The 13984-nt window shown below is 41.2% G+C and overlaps 1 long non-coding RNA gene across 1 annotated transcript; it reads left to right on the top strand.

Annotated features, from left to right (window-relative positions):
* The first annotated feature begins 404 nt into the window (after window positions 1-404).
* On the top strand, window positions 405-8624 carry LOC119492520. The gene is made up of 3 exons (XR_005207798.1): window positions 405-458; window positions 4288-4635; window positions 7770-8624. It is a non-coding gene; the product is annotated as an uncharacterized LOC119492520 (long non-coding RNA).
* Window positions 8625-13984: the final 5360 nt, after the last annotated feature.

Raw genomic sequence — 13984 nt, 5'->3', positions numbered from 1 at the left:
TAGAATATCCCCAGACTAATCTCACTGGTATCACCATCACTCGGCATCTCCAGGACTAATAAGTGAACACACATTAAAGGTCCCATATTGTAAAAAGTGAGATTTTCATGTCTCTTATTAAATAAAGCAGGTTTAAGTGATATATAAATACTGTGAAAGTATCAAAACACTCAATCCATGGAGAAATACACACAGCCTGTATTCAGAAACTGTGCGTTTGAAACAAGCCGTTAGGATTTCTGTCCATTTGTGATGTCACAAATATACAATATTTAGGTTATTTCAGTTTTAAACGTAAACATTCTAAATGTGTCCCAGTTTATTTCTTGTTGCAATGGATGTGAATTTAATCAGCTGACAGGATGTAAATATGGACATAAGCTGTTTCCTAGCAACCCAATTTATTTTCCATTCCGTTGAAATGCTCTAAAACGGAGCGTTTCAGACAGAACGTGAATGTAGGTATATTCAAGCAGACAGTATGAGAAAAATAATGTGTTTTTTTAACATTAAAGCATGTAAATATGTTCTAGTAGAAACCCAAAATACAAATATAAACCTGAAAATGAGCATGATAGGTCCCCTTTAAAGCAGCAGACACAGGTGCCCGCTCTGAGTGTTGTCGTCAGTGTGAGCTGCCACACCCAAATGGGACATCTGAACCAAAACACAACTGCTCGCCTCTCCTCAGATCTCCCTGCTGTTCACATCCCACCCAAGCAGCAACAAATGCACTCTGCAGTGTGTGTGTGTGTTCATATGCACACGTAAACAGAGATCTGACACATTCCATGGCCTGTCAACGCTAACCCTACTTTCTATGTAGCAATCGTCCACCTGTTGCCAGACCATAACACACACACACACACACACACGCAGACACACGATCAGCTCCTCATTCCTATAATCACCCCCAATGCAAACAGCATTAGCTCGGGGAAACGTATCACAAAAGATGCAGTTAAGGAAAGTATCTCTCCATACAATCCATCCATTAGTTGGTTTAACACAGAGCAGAGTGAGGAGGGGGAGGTGGGAGGTGAGAGGGGGGAAGGGGCTAAGAGCATCACTTATTATCCGCCCAAAACCTTTGTCTGAAAGATCAAAAGGACCTTTGGGTGTCCCTCTCCGTGCCTGCCTGTTCTTTACCTGTGAATCTGGAGCACAAAGGGGTCTACTGGAGCCCAAAAACCAGTAAAGAGACTCGAAGGTGGAGGGGGGTAAGGGTGTTGAAGTGTGGGCTACATTTGTTCCTATGTGTGTGTGTGTGTGTGTGTGTGTGTGTGTGTGTGCGTGTGCGTGTGCGTGTGCGTGTGCGTGCACGTGCGTGCGTGCGTGTGTGAGTGGGTGGTTGGGTAAGTGTGGTGTGTGTTCTTGTTTTGATCCTCTCCCCTTTTCAGGAAGTATCTGTTATTTGTTTAAAGGCCCTGCAAATACATTTTCTCAATCAGCTTTTTGTGATGAGAGTCGGTCATGAAGACAATTTTCTGCCAACGTTTGACCAGTTTTGGTTATTTCTCTTGAGAGGATTTTCATGTTATTTATGTTTTTGTTTTTTTTCTCTACGCTTCTCTCACTGGTTTGAAGTGGGCGGGGCTCAATTGGAAAAAGGTGATGTCACATACAGTATGTCCATGCACCAATCAGAGTTTGGCAGCATTTGAATCAAAATATAATTTCAGTTCTGATCAAACAGCACAGTCTCACGGCAGTTTGTGAAATAGCCATGAAATTTGCTACGAATGTCCAGCAACACGTGACGCACATGTCAATTTCAGCTCCAGTTTTTTCAAAATAAAGCTACTTAGTTAGGTTTTGGAAAAGACCTAACTTTGGGGTTAAAATAACACCGGAAGTGCTGTAACTTAATAACGGAAGTTACATTACAAATAAATCAAGTTTGACTTCTGGTTTCACACGGAACACGAACACTGGTCTCCTGGGCAAATGTCCTGTGATTTTTTGATCCACCCATCCATCTCAACCTCCTCCCCATGTGGTGTTCGCCACTCTTTATACTTACCGGTTTACAATTACGTGGATTACATAAGAATTGATTTCATGTTGACCATCACGAAAAAAAAAGAAGGAAATTCGTGTCTATGCACATGAATCAATACGTTAAATTAAATGACTATTTCACAAACTGCTGTCTAACTGGGCAGGATCACCACACCTAGGCAGTCCTCAATTAGCTGATCATCTGAATGCTTGATTGTTAAACTCTTAATTAATATACAAAGAATGTTCTTTCCTTGAAATTATAACTTTAAGAATTGAATATTTAATGTTAGAAAAAATACTTTTCTTTGGCTCTAAAGTTTTTTTGTTTTATTTGTAAAACTATATACGTTCTCAAGCCTGTCCACGTGTGTATGTGGCTCCAGTAGTAGTATGTAACAGAGGATGAAGCCATTCCCATTTTAACCACCTCATTACTTGCATGATAGTGTTTGCTCACCCTTTTGGGTTTGTTAAAAATAGGTATTTAACAAGTAACATCCATCTGATACTGTTTAAATGCCAATTCCCTCCACAAATCCAGTTCTCCTCAGTAGAAAATGAAACATAAGTGAACAGGTAGGATTTTGTATGAGGAACCGTCTTTTAAGCTCCAGATTGACAGCTTTGTGATGAGAAACTGTCCACAGGATTAAGGCTCACACTGTACTGTTAATAACACAAAGCGTCTGAGACGGTGGTGGTCTGGACTATGAATCCAGGACCAGTCTAGACAGCAGAGCGTCTGATCCACCAAAACATGTCAGGCCAATCTGACGCAGAAACCTGGAAAGTATCAGTTTCCTTCTGTATATATTTATATTTATATTTATATTTATATGTGTAGAAATTAAGGGGAGTAAAACAAAATAATACTCCAATACTTGTACTTTTTGTTTTTCCACCTTTCCATAGAGCCTGTCTTGCCATCTTTTTGACATTTGAACATCTGGATGTAAATACAAACAAGTAAAAGCTAATTTTTACTGCATTCACAGCTAGGGCTGTCGCAATAACCGCAATATTGCAATACCGCGATATTGACAAGCCAATTGCAGGGGATGCCAGGCAAAGTTTACCTTTTTGAATTCTTTGCAATGGGAGTGCCTCATTTTTACGCTTTGCTACAAACAGCAGCAGCGTGACAAAGGTGCTGAGCGTCTATTCTGCCCTGAGTGCTGCACATATGGTGTTTTTTTTTCTGGTCGCTGAGAGTTGAAAGATGTTCAACTTTAGGGTAAAACTCCAAAATGACCAACCGTAACATCCTACATGTAGACTACAAGTGCTGATCAACAAAAACAATGGAGGAGGAATGAACCCACATAGACCAGCTGGTCCATCCTCTCTCCCTACGTGCATCAGCCTTCCCTTCATCCAGAGCAAGTTCTCTACCTAGTGCACATTTTGATATCCCATATCATAGCAACCAGACGCAACCAAAGTGCCTCAACTGAAAAAACGCTGCGCCTCATTGTCCTTCTATGTCCTGCATTTAACAATAAACAAGTATTTAATTCGTTTTTAATTGCATTTGCATTTGCAGTTGAAATAATATTGCATATCGTGCAGTTTAGCCAATCACTATCACCGGAGGGGTAATTCCTTCACCACGACAGCCCTATTCACAGCAACATTTCTACTCATATCCCTTCCCCTTTTTGTTGTGCTGATATTGATCAATGGCATTCCACAGCATTTGGAAACAGAGCCAAATCACCACAAATCTTATCAATAAGGTCCCAGAAATATCAGAGGCATTACATTACACGTCTAATCATGCCTCACCAAAGTGGCCACTTGAGTATCCAATACACACCAACACTACAGTCTCCCTCCTTGACTTCTCGCTCATTATGACGGCTGTAAATTGCTACCACGTCTGCTCAGGAATCACTATTGAAATCAGCTTGTCTCAGTTAATCTGCCTGGTTTGACCTGGAAGTGGCCTCTCGCTGTAATTGTTCAGACCTTGGGAACAACGGCCTAGAAAAATACAGCATTTACATGACATCAGTGTTTTCATGGTAATGTCGTTATCTTTTGGCACGTTTCGGGAGGTGATTAGGAAATCTGGGCTTTCAAATGGATCTCCCCCAACGTCGCCTCCCTGTCATTGTTATTCACTGCTGTTCAGGGTCATGTCCACTCCACCCGTTACAACACTGACTAGACCTGATTGGGTGGCTGAGAGGATTGTAGTCAGCTGAGAAAATATATAAGAGGATGTACAGTACACTGCAAAGACTGGGGTTAAACTTATAACATATGTGTCCATCTGTCTAGGAAAACCATGAACTTGGCTGCCTGGTGCATAGTAATGAGCCCCGCTGCTGGTGGATATCGTTAGGCGAGAGATGCTGCTTCCGAGGACAGCGTGGCTTGGCCAGACCTGAATGTGCTGGGCTCTCGTCCCCTCCGGATATGGTCGCTCAGGGCCCATCATCCCTTAGACACAAAGATCCTCTTCACATCCTTCTCTATCCCGTCCATTGTGAAGGGCCCGCCTAGAGGCACACGGCTCCTGTGCCTTCTTCAGGGCTAAATGCATCTCCTGTCACTGGCTGGTATCGGTGCCAGTTCAGCTGCTGGAAGCACTCAGGTGCTCAGGTCTCCACGAGTAAAAAATCAGAGGTAAACGACAAGGTTCAGATCACCTTTCTTGCTCAAGTTCCACCCTCATAAACAGGGTGCAAGTGTAAATGGAAAACCTTTGAAAAAAAAAAGATAATTTACTCAAAGAAATTTAAATCTCGAATCTGCCTTTAGGAAGTTACATCAAAGTCGAAATGGAGTCAAATGGTTTTGCACACTTTGCATGATGCCCCCCTTCATCTTTTCATCATAGTTAGTTGTCTTCTTTCCTGGGAGCTGATCGGTACAGCAGCAGTCCTCACTGCAGTCACTGGGGAGCAGCAGCAGACTGCAGAACGTAGTAATGGAGGAGGTTATTTCACCTTCCAGCTGGTCTCTAACTTCAAATCGGTGACTTTATGGGTCAGGTACTCTTTACTGCCCCATCACAATTTTGATATTATACAGTTTGCTCAATGATAAGAGCCTTTCCAATCAGAGTCATACATAGCTACATATCTACTTTTTAAATGACTGCTGCACAGGACAAAACATGAATTAAAAAAATAGTTTCATGTTGCTCTACTGCAGCTACGCTACAACAGTCCTTCAGTTATAAAACTGCTTCATCACTCTCTGCAAGGAAGGTGACACAGGAGTTTTATTAATCTAGATGGGATTATTGTGAGCCCATATAAATGAACTGCTGCCATCTGTTGGTCAGATTGTACAATTACCAAAAATATTTTTCCTCAATGGTAAATTGGCAAGTTACACCGTGTACTAAAGTAAAGGTTTTCATTTAAAACAAGTTTTCAATTGATATTATATTTTAAATTTAATACATAATTATTTATTTTATTTTATTCATATTTAATAAAATACTTATTATTATTAATATTGTCAAGGTTTTGTTGCATACTTGTTTACTGGTATATGGCAATGAGATTATTGTTACATAATTTAAACGGGCCAGTTTAACACATTCAAAGGGGACATATCATGAAAAACTCACTTTTTCAGTGCTTGTGCACATTCATTTGGGTATCTGGGCACACTGTAAAAAAAGACAACCCAGTTCCTATGTCATTCGCAGCCTCATTAGAATATATTACCCACAGTTTGAGAACTACATTTAGAAAGGTGCACCATATTTTTCTCGCAAGCCAATCAGAGGAGACGATGGGTCTTTTTTCGGGAGGGGGGCTTAAAGAGACAAGAGTTAAAACGGAGCGTTTTACTAAGTGAATGCAGGTATATTCAGACAGTCCATATAAGAAAAATAATCTGTTTTCTAAACATGTAAACATGCTCTGAAAATACAAATATGCACCTGGAATTGAGGTCCCCTTTAAGAATATTTTTCAGTCCTTTTGCGTTATAATAATCTTAAAATGATTTACAGAGCCTGGATTTTATATTAAGATAATTTTTGTTGAGGCCTGAGGAATACTGACCCCAGAGCTGATCACAATCCTCCCAATCGAACTTGTTTGAAGGGACAAAAATGCATTGACTGTATGGAAGTGAATGGGAAATGTCCTTTCAAAATCTCACAAGATGCTTTATTATTTTTGACCATTATAATCGCAATTTCCAAACTTTTTTTCCTTACTTTTTATTTCAACAAAACAGTAGCAATATGGCTGAAAGTGCTGTTGTAACAGCCCCTTCAGCAAATCATAAACTGGACAGTAGTGTAGCAGCAGGTACAGTACAGTAATGGTCATAGGTAAGAAGAAGCAATAACAGAGGTTTCATTCATAAATGGAACAATTACAACCTGAATGCTTTTGGTCCTGGTCCCGGACGGTTGCATAAACAATCAAGATTTCCTTTGTCTCCCAAGGTGACTCAGTTTCCTGCTTTACCTTTCGGCCAGACAGGCTTTTTGTTCTGATGCAGTGGTGGGCAGGCTGGGAGTAGCGGCTTGCGGCTCTGGCATGGCTTGTTGCCTGGTAGGAAGAGCACTGGATCTCTCAGTAGGGGTCGAGAGCTTGCACCCTTCGAGGAGCTCAGTGTCTCTGATTTGGCTCGCGGGCCAATGATGACGGGGGCACAGGTCTTAGGGATGATGGTGGTCATGGTCCGAGTCAGGACTCTTCCTCTTCTGGACACCAGAGAAGGAGCAGCTGAAGTCTTCTGTATCTTGTTTGGACCTTTGCTCTCTTGCTGCTCTTTGGGATGTTGTAGATTGTGGGACTGCCAGCTCTGCATCTTACACTCCAAGTCTTTCAGAGCCTTGTCAGTGTAGGCCTGCATTTCGTTACGCACCTGAGAAATCTGCACTTCAAATTCATCCTTTAAGGCCTTTCCGCTAGCTTCGAGCTTTTTCTCAAAAATTGCACACAGCTCCTCTTCCTTTAGATCCATCTCATCTTTGCTCTCATCCATCAGCATCTCTGCTGGTTTCTTCTCCTCACTGCTGACATCCTTGCCCTCAGGTTCACCGTTCACCTGCGCAATCTCCGTTTCTCTGTCTTTGACTCTTTGCACCAGCTCCAGTATGCTGCTCTTCGGGGCCTTCATACCCACTTGTGATCTGATCTGGTTACGCACCTGTTGGAAAACAGACTGCACCTTTGCTTGTGTCTCCTTCTCTGCAGTGACGCCATCCTCCAAATCATACAGACCGATAGAGGAGATCTGCCCTTCGCCCTGCTGTTGCTCCTGTCGTTCACCATTCACCAGTATTTGTGGATTTTTTTCAGATGATAACGCGCTCATTTTCAATTCTTGTCTTGACAGCGGTTTTGCTCTGTTGGACTGAGCTACTACAATTATGTGGGGAGTGCTGCCGTGGGAAGGACCTGATTCACTGAGGTGTTTGTCCTTAGAGAGACTGAATACCAGGGGATTTAGGCCTATACAATCTAGTGTAATGCAACATGATGTATGACATAATGTTTAAAACATTGTGGTGAGACACCAGCAATGCAATTTAAACCAGTTCAAATATCAAATCTATCAAAAACCAGGGTAGATGAGACAAGCAAAAGTCGGAAAAAAAAACTGCTTCTGCTCTGATAAAGCCGTACTTAAATGTAACTGCAACTCTCTCCAATGGCACTTCAATTACAACAAACAACACCTCCCATGTCACATCATTAAATTAAATAGCAACAGTTATGTAAAGCAGCTGATATTATTTAATCCGGCACATTGTGTTCCTCTGTCTGCGTGTGTGTGTGTAGTTGCATCCCATGACAACAGCGAACCTCCTGGTGACAGCATGAAAAACAAAGATCTTCAGGGACAGTCGCAGTGGGAGCACTGAGGGGAGGGCTCGAAATTCTCATTAGTGAGCTGTTACTGGAATGTGGAGCTGTAACAACAACTAACAAATATGTATTACTCTAGTAAAGCTCTTTAACATGTTTACCTGACTAAATATGTTTAAAGTAAAAGGCTACTGGCAACACTTTACAATTCAGTTTCTCTACAAGTTTCAATTTATTTTAGACTATATATTGATTTGCTAGTTGTTGAGACGTAAATATGTTTGTGTTTGGAGATATTGCCTCTTCCACACAGCTCCATGTCTTCTTTAAGCTGATTCACACATAATCATGAAGGGACTACTTAGTAACTACTCAGTATGATGTATCACTTTAGAGATTCCGGCTGATTGGACCAATTTAAAAAAAACAATAACAAATGTCAAACTCAGATTATGTGATTTACTGTAGTGGGGATTTTTAGCTCAATTGTATGATTTGTTGAGGGTAAATTTAAACTTTTAGTAAACTACAGCCCTCACATGCTCTTCAGAGTAAAAATCCATTCTTTTAGCCTGCATTTGAAATCAGTAAATCATCTCGAAAACTGTGTTCTGCTAGCCTGATAAATCTTTTGTGCAGCTGATGATACACTTTTTTGTTTTTCAAATAAAGTGCTAAAAGCATAGTCAAGTGAAGACCATGTACCAAGGATGTAGTCATACCCAGGGCCGTGGCAGGGGACAGAACTACGGGCGAGGAGGAGGAGGCAGAGGGAACGGCAAGGATGACAAGAAATGTTACATCTGTAAAAAGATTTGACATTTTGCCGATGACTGCAGACGAAACACAGAAAATAGAGAAAGAGGTGGACAATGACGGTACGCGGGGTCGAGGAGAGGCCGGGACCCAGGAAACCAAAGAAACCGTGAGAACACAGACACCCAGACACAGACACACAGACATTTGTCAGTTAATACAAGAAGCTCTTGAGAAATTAGAAAGAAAACAGAAAAACAACAATGACAAAAAAGACAGACTCACCAATGAAATGTACTCACAAGCACATCACACTACAAGTCACAGACCAAAATGTTGACTCAGGGGCAACAGAGTCAGTAATAAATGTGATCTAACTCCAGCTCCAAAAATGAGCGTGAGGACAATGTCAATTATAGGAGCTAGCGGTCAAGTTGTCAAAGAAAAAAAAGAAACTGAGAGGACTTGGGTTCATGGGTGAAAGACTGTTGAATCATCATTATGGTTAGTGGTCACGACGCAGTGAAAAGCCGTCATGGCACGGCGCCCGCCATTGGAAATAATAGTGAGTTTCAGAGCACATGCAGTGCTGTTGTCGCATTCTGTGTGAAAGGCCCTTTACTGTAAGTAATACACTGACTCCCTTTAACCTTTTGGTTAAAACAGTTGTTTGATTCAACTTCTACTTTCGGTTTACAGTAAACATACAGTAAACTTTGTGTTTATTCAAAGAAACCTGCTAAGGGTGAGAATTAAGGACATTTGTGACCCGCATGTCTGCCTGTACAAGCTTTGTCTCTGAACTTTTTTTCTCTTTCTTGTGGCTGACAGGTCGTAAAATCCAACAGTAGGCCTCGGGGAGGAGCAGGTTAATAAATATGCTTGTTAGCAAACAACAAACTTTTTATTACTCCTCTGGTCAACAAACGACACTCAGATCCCAGCTCTGATACAACAGCAGTAGCAGATCATGAGCTCATCACGTCACCACCTGTCATCCAATCTCAGGCTTCCTTATGTGCATCAGTTGTGTATAGCGTAAATGCGGCAATTCCTGCACCCCGCACCCCCACCCCACCCCATTTGGTATGACGTGCAAATATGGATAAACCTGCAAAAAAGATAGAGGACTGTGCAGCTACAACAGACAATGAGAAGGAAAAAGACGCGGGATAAGCCCGTCAGCAATGACTTGAGGAAAGCCTTCTGTACTTTATGAATGGCCTAACGCAACATGCTTCCACAGAGATGCAACAAGAAGACCACACTAGCTAAAGGTGCCAGTAATATCAGTGCAATCTTTGTGACATCTACTACGGAAAATGACAAAATTGCAGCAAGTGAAGCCTTGTATGTGTACCATACAGCTACAACAGCACCGACTGTCTTTTTTAAGCTCAATGGTGCTTTGTTTCATGACTCAAATGTTGTAAAGAAGATGCACTTGGGAAGAACGAAAGCTGAGATGATTACAAGTGGCAAGCTCCGATGCTGAAAAATGAAGCCAACACGGAATTGCCAAAAACTGCAGTTCCACAAATGGCCACTCAAGGCTGGCTCCAAAAGCGAGTCAATCGCCCAAAGACTCCCATGTTACAGGTTTTCTCATTCACTTTGGCTCAATTCTTGAATAAAAATTATATTTTTCAAAACAATATGCTCAACAGTTAGTTTGTTGTTCACAACAGATTTTAATTTCTTTGAATATTCATTCAAGCAAATGAAACGTGTTTTGACATGTGTGTGCAAAAGATTAAGTCTATTTAATTTGCACAATAACCACTGGCACACCTTGCTGATTAAAACTGATGAGTTGACTGAAATTGTCAAACTCTGTTTGCGCCATCACATGCAAAATGATCCATGCAATTATCAAAATCTGTCAGAAATACATGTAGGTATGTTCCATAAATATCTATGACATGTTGTTACATACCGAGGAGGTACAACTTGTTGTTTTTTACTGAACTGCTGCAGTTTTTTTCATTTAATGGCATATTTGCTGTTCACTGTGTATTACTTTACATTAAAGCTCATAGGTGCATTTTCTGTTTACACATTACACAAATACATTTACTGTATAAACACACATATCCTGTTTCTGTGTACTACAGTATTGTACAGTGTTTCCCAGTAACATTTGATCCACTGTTGAAATGTGAATTTAAAAGTCTCTGTACGATAGACAACAGCATTCAGCTAGACAAAACTGACGTTCTGTAGTACAGTAAGCAGTCAGTGTCAACAAAAAGTAGAACAAAACTAAGATTTGTATATAATAAACATTTCCAGGGTTGACTGCCATGCTGAAAAACATCTAAACATTTTGACCAGTACGACTCACACGATGACAAAACAACTTTTCATTTTGGTGACACTGGCCAATAACTAGGTTTTCGAGCATGAATGAAGTGTTTTGGGTGAGTTAATACCTTGTGCACACATGTCATAGATGTTGATGTCACATCAAACAGTTGTGACAATTGCACTTACAGTTTAGAGAAAGTTAAGACCAATTAAAAAAAAGAACAATGGCCACATAGGTCATTAGAAGACAATAAACTCACCAACAATCCTGTCAGGGGCGCCAGTGGATGTCTGCCTTAGAAAACATTTATTGTTTTCTCCTTCTGGTCCTTCCACCATCCTGTCCAGCCATTATTTATTGAAACTTCCACTTCTGATTCCATGGACCGGCTGAGCTAGTGGAGCAGAAAACAGAGTTAGTTTAGCGTTGAGAATATCAAGTGAATGTTCAGTGGAAGTTGCAGTTTGTGCAGAAATAAATACGGCAGCTCCTCAAGACCAACACAGGTTTCTAGTAACTTGATTCCCGGTGGCTGAGTTAAGTGATGGCGACTCCGGGCCCAAGCAGGAAAAGTTACCAGTGTTTGGTTTGTCGGTTCTGGGCTACTGTAGGCGAGAGAGTCAAGCCAGCTCTGTGAAGCGGACTCCCTCCCTATGTAGATATAAACGGCTCATTCTAAGCTAACGAAAACACAACGGTTCTTAGTTTCAGCTGATTATACACTAAAGAAAACATACTTAATAATATTATATTCCATTTGTGCCAATAGAGTGCTGCAGGAATGAGTCCTAAAACACAGAAATGAGTTAGCATTTTAGCACTGCCTGTTCCCTCGTCTGGAAGTCAATGGGTTTTTTGAATGGGTTTTTAGTTAGATACCTGAGGTGTGTGGTTACCACATGCTTTAGAGATTTTAACGTTTTGTTCTAGACATAAAATGCATCAGTAAATACCCCTAAATAGCCTTTATGTGTCTTCAATAAGGCAGTTGCTGACAAGTGGCTAAATGAGGCACCTAAAAGTCATCACGCCAAACACTAGTCCGCCTTTAGCTTAGTGGTGGTGACAGAAAGTCAACTGTTCGTGTATAGCCGTATAACGTTAGCTTTTTACTTCTGGCGATCGCATTTACACTTCAAAAATCATGAAAATGGTGTTCATTGGTGGAGAATATCTTACGGAACAAAACGTCTAAATATCGTAAACGTTTGTTTGCCACAGAGCTAATTGTTTCATTAATCCAAAGCCTAATGGAAAAGATCCTATTGGCTTTTTGTCGAGGGAACCCGTGCGATTCTAACTTGGCCTACAAAAATACGTCATCCCTGCATTACTCTATAGATATCCCTAAATGTTACACACTGTTCATTTAAGAGCATTGTTAAGTGTAATACTTGTTGCTCAATCTTCTTTTTACTCTCTGCTTTTCCATGTGAGACGCACAAATAGACCATGGTTACTGTAGAACAAAGCGCACCTTTGGATGATACAACCTTTGTCCTTGACCCTCCCATGATCCCTGAGACTTTAGCCTCTGTATCCCATCCCTCTTTGCTTTCACCCCAAGCCTCCCTTGATCCCCCTTGACCCTCTGGCCCCTCCCATTAAAAATATCTTGTGCAAAGGTCAGACGTCCAAGCCGTTTTAATGGTGAATTTGGAAGTGATGGGATGAAAGGTACGTGGCACATATAAAAAAAAAGCACGCACATCTGTCACATAAGTTGTGACATACAGTCATATTGTCATAACATATAAAACAATGAGTTTAGACGGAAAATAATAGCAATCTTGTCTTTGAGTCTGCAAGTTAGGGGTGTTTCTTAGCTCTGTGTCTGTCATACAGGGGGGTTACCATATAGAGGTGCTCACTCAGTGCAGCTTAACTCAGCTAGATTCAAGGTTGTTCTGTTTGTTTCCTTGGACCATAAAGTTAAAGTTTAGTGCAGAGGTGATTGGTGAATGGTCTGTCCTTGCGTGCTTCATTGATTTAGGGGTAATCATTGTTGCAGGAGTTGCTGGTGTTGGGATTGATGTGGAGATTGGTCCTGCTTGGATTGTGGTTGGTGTTGCAGTGGTGCCTTTCCGAGCGGCTCTGAAGTCTGCTCTTCACACTGAGGACTGCTATATAATACTGCAACTAGAAGCTGTAGTTGTATATTTATTTGATGCACCTTCTGTACGACGGTATGGTCTCGTTTTCAAGTTAAAATTCAACATATCTTTTCATATTGTCTTTTGTTCTCTTATGTCATAAGGTATATAGTATAATAAATTGATGTAGTCTGATTCTGTACATTTTTCAGATGCTGCACTGTTGCCTTTAAAGGAACAGCATGTAACATTTCGGGGGATTTATCAGCAGAAATGGAATATAATATTTTGAACTATTTTTTCATTAGTGTTTAACCACCTGAAACAAAGAATCGCTGTGTTTTTGTTAGCTTAGAATGAGCCCTGTATATCTACATAGGGAGCGGGTCCTCTTCATGGAGTCCACCACGTTGCTCCACCATATTTCTACAGTAGCCAAGAACGGCCAAACCAAACACTGGCTCTAGAGAAGGACTTTCACGTTTTTACATCACCTGAAGGCTACCGTCTCTGACACACTTGTGAAACATGAGCAGCAGAGGGCAATACCGTGGTATACCGCCAGCCGCCGTCTGACTTCCGTTGCTCCTAAAGTAGTATTATTATGGTAAGGATGACCTCTGAGCGAGGCGAGTGGCGTTACCATGGCTTTGCACTCGTTGGCCCCCGTTGACAAAGTCTTGGAAAGGGAGGAGTGAGCGGAGAGGTACTCAGTTGGTTGCAATCTGCAACAATGTGCACAAATTAAACCCGTCAGCGGGACTTTGGCACCAGCTGAAACCCATAAATTCAACCTAAAATTTCCCAAAAACAGAGTACAACCACGACGGATGGATTTTAGATGTATCACATTTTTACAAAGATAGTATAAAGTAGCTTTGCATCCTTTTCTGTAACTCTTTAACTGAAATAATCACAATTATTGGAATACCATATGCAGTGGAGGATCAGTGGGATGGGGGCATTTTCAAGTGTTCACTGAGCTCAACCCCTGTGAGCCAATGAGAGTCAAGCATGAGTGAGCCTCCTCT

Source organism: Sebastes umbrosus, chromosome 8 (assembly GCF_015220745.1).
Source record: "Sebastes umbrosus isolate fSebUmb1 chromosome 8, fSebUmb1.pri, whole genome shotgun sequence".
Lineage (NCBI taxonomy): Eukaryota > Metazoa > Chordata > Actinopteri > Perciformes > Sebastidae > Sebastes > Sebastes umbrosus.
This window is presented reverse-complemented; position numbering and strand designations above follow the sequence as displayed.